Here is a 4,185-nt window from a genome sequence, read left to right on the forward strand (position 1 = left end):
CACACTAAACATACACTTAAACACTAAAGTGGGACTTCAAATGGTGCCAAAAAGTCCTCTCTTTCATCCAATTTTTGTTTATATTAATAAAACTCTGAAATTAACTAAGGGTTGCTTCAAACATCTCTTCAAACTTTGGTCAAATTCAATGAATCTTCTAGAAGGGAAGTAATTGGTGCTATAGCACCTGTCTGGGCGCTAAATCGCGGATTGCCCGCGTCTGTGGCACTATAGCGCCATGAAACGATGCTATGACGCCGTACCATTTTGCACCATTTTTGCTCATTTTCCCCTCATTTTCTCCAAATGTTCATTCCATATACTTGAAACCAAAAACATACAAAATACCTTCCTTTAAAGTGCAATATCACTAAAAATATGCTTAAAAAATTCTTAAAATATGCACTAAAAATAGATAATTTTAAGGTGGATCAGAAGAAAATGTGAAAAAAAGAAGAAAAAAAAAAGAAGAACAAGAAGAACAAGAAAAACAAGAAGAATAGCAAGATGATGATGAATAAAATAAATTAGAAACCTTATTAAATTCTTACATATTTTTAATGAACTAGAAACCTTATTAAATTATTTGATAGATTATTTTTGTTTTTAGTATTGGGTGAGGAGTCCTTAAAAATTAATTTATTGGTCAAAATCCCATAAGACCTTTCAAATATCTACAATTATTAAAATCAGGACCATAATCATTAATGTCTAAGAAAATTGTTGTATTTCTTTCTTCTTGACACCTTTATTTAAAAGAGCATGCCATAAAAAATGCTCTCACAAACGAATGACTATCATCATAACAACTAAGGATTCATTAAGATAATTATGGTGAGTTTTCATATTTTATTAAGGATGACAAAAAATGGGGCTTTTTTAACATCTTATGAGAATGTTGTTTATACTGGTAATTCCTTTATTATGAGAAATCAATCTTATGATACTTTTTGTAAGGATAAATTGGGATAAGATTACCTAGTTCTCTTCACATAAACTCTTATTGCTTGCGAGGACTTAGATTCAGTTAGCATATCTATTTCTTAGATAATTTATTTAATACTGACAAACCTAACCATATTCTTAAGTGGTGCATTCATGATAGCAAAATAATTTTTAAAAATAAAGAATTTAAGAACTATAGACTACAAACAAATTATAAAAACACCACTAATCATGTTATATGGTGCTTCTATAAATCAATTAACATAGTATCATATACTTTCACATTTAACTTATTTAACATATAAAATAGGATTTAAGGGTTTTAACATGCCATTTGAATGTAGAAAATTAAGAGTGAAGTAAGAAATAAATTTTACTTAAATAAGTGAACAATACTGACATAAAGATGATTAAAATACTTATAGGTGGCATCTTTAAAGAAGATTGCAAGGAGATGACACTTTTTAGCAGTAGAGATTAAAATATAAATGGTGCATTTATAAGTCTCTAGTCAAAGAGCATTAAACTTCAACGAAATAACTTTGGGAGAAAAACTTGTAAAGAGAACGAATAGGAACTTGTCGGGATGAAGAGGGGATATATTGTATTCAAAATTTTCTCTCTGTGCTGCTAAAAGGGAGGATTTCTAAGTGAAGGATCTTGTACAAACTCCATGATTTAAGGAATTCAATTGTACGGATCTTCCATGCCGAAAGTGAAGCCCATAGTAATAAATATATTATTATAAAAAAATTTCAATTTGTGAAGGCTTGGGTAGAAAAGAGGCTCATTTGAGGTGTTATTTTGTCCAAATTTTATTTCATGGTTCCTTTTCACTTTAAACAATAATAAACTTTTTTCAAAAATGATGCTAAAAAAATGTATGGAGGAATTTGATTATCATAGATATTTGAAAGAGGAACAAAAATTCAGGAGTACAAATGAGAAAAACATAGAATTATAACATTATAACTTTTTTAAAAGAAAAAAAGAGAAGAAAATAATGTATAAATTATATTTATAGATTCATATTAGTTTGCCTTGTAGCTTGTATCACTTTTGGATCAAATTTGGCAAATTATCAACTATGCCAATTTCTATGCACAATGGAGGTGATATAAACATGTATTAAGCTAATAAAAACATAGTGAAGTTGCACTTGAGTTGAAAATACATATATAATTAGTTTTAAAAGTTAAGAAGAAAAATAAAGAAATGATGCTGACACTTGAACCTTCAATGATATACTTGTCAAAAAAATCTTTAGTATACTTTTGTATATCAATTGATGAAGTAAGTCATTAACCTTAGATAAAAATTTAAATGCATGAGATGAACCAATAAATGATGTTCCTTGGATCCAGTTTATGTTCATTGCAATGGATATAGCTTGAAAGTAAACATAAAAGAAAGCCCAGATTAATAATCCTGGATACATTTCAAATATGACATGTCGATAACTGAGTTAAATGTTGTGCTACATAGGTTCTAACTATGAAAATTTATTGGAGATAGGATGAGAATGGAAGGTAGATTGAGTAATGCCTTAACTGCTTGCTCCAATGCATTTAGGAATGGTGGGCTCAAGGCTTTGGATTGGTTGCATGTTGTGCTAAAATGGTGGAGTAGATAAGAAATTGATGATAAGGGTACTCTGAAGTGCACTTAAGAGTATAACTCATAGCATTTTACAATTTTACTAAAATCTCAAGGCTTTCAAGAATGACAAATGAGCTAGTGAAGGCATGCATTCAACATCAAAATAATAATTGCATGTTATGAGTTGATGAAAGTGCTCTATAAGTGTAGCGTTACACAAAAGTTTATGAATTTTCTTAAAAAATCTTGTCAAAATTTTAGTTGAAGGTATAATCGGAAGACATGGAGTTTGAAGGTATGTTGGGTGAGTGAACTGTCTTTTGAGATTATTATGAAATTTTCTCAGGAAGAACTCTTGAGAGGCATTTGAAAGACATACTCGTAAGAGGTATGCCTAAGAGGCATTTCTAATAAAGCTCAATGAGATTTGGATTTTGAAGAAGCTTCTATGGACATGTCATAATCACATATGGTGGAAAGCATTGACCATAATTGTAGTTGATACGTGAATGATGAAGATTTGTAAGATGTCTTTTGAATTTACCCATACTACCTCTCCTCTTGCTATTCTAACTTATAATTCATAATGTATTATTTTCATCCTTCAAACACAATTTCATCTTCAAGATTTGGTGGATTTTTGCAATAACAATATAGAACATATTGTCATTAATGTCATGGGGCCTTTTGTTCGTGATGCCCTCTATTTTCTTCTTAGGAGAAAAAAATTGACGACTATTTTCATTTATACTTCTTAGAATAATGCAAATCACTACTTTGATTGTACCACATTCCTTAGAGAAGAAGCATGTAGTGTTCTCATAACTAAAAGTTAATTCAATTTACCCTTTCTTCTTATAGAAAAAAAAAACTAATAAAAAAGTCTCCGATGTCAAAATAATTGGATGTCCCAAATAAATTAAAATTGGTTGGCTATCCAAGGATAAAGATAATTCAACTTTCGTGAATACAAAAATCAAAAGCATACACATTCATACTTTCGTTACAGAGATTCATAGCCCCACAAGCATTATATTTTTAGCACAATATTATTGTTAAATCCAATCGCCACATCTCTATATTATATATCCATAATATATCTTCTTCCGTTATCATTTAGATCGTACTTGAAAAGGGATTATTCAGTACCCTGCCTTATGCATGATGTATATTTAAAAAGGACTACTTAGTATCTATATTATGCATTACGTATGTAAGAGTTAGCTTAAATTCAAATAATTTGATTTTTGGGGACTTTAGAATACTACTATTTTTATAAATCTTTTGTCAATTTCATTATTATTTAAGTTCAACATTTATTAAATATCAAGATTCACAAGATTTAACATATTTATAATTTATTCCTCATAAATCCTAATTTTAAAATAATAATGACATTTTATTTAATTTTGATATTTATCATGTCAAAATATTTTAAAATTCAGGCAATTACATACAATCCATCCAATTTCTATATATTTACTTATATAAAACCCAAAACTTTGCTTCTTATATTTTTATCACCCAAATCTTTTATAGTACTTCAAAAATATCATTAATTTAAGTGAACAAAATGAAATGCACATTTTTATGTATAAAAAAGATTTTATATATATATATATATATATATATATATATATA

Source organism: Phalaenopsis equestris, unplaced genomic scaffold (genome assembly GCF_001263595.1).
Source record: "Phalaenopsis equestris unplaced genomic scaffold, ASM126359v1 Scaffold234829, whole genome shotgun sequence".
In the NCBI taxonomy this organism is placed as follows: Eukaryota; Viridiplantae; Streptophyta; class Magnoliopsida; order Asparagales; family Orchidaceae; genus Phalaenopsis; species Phalaenopsis equestris.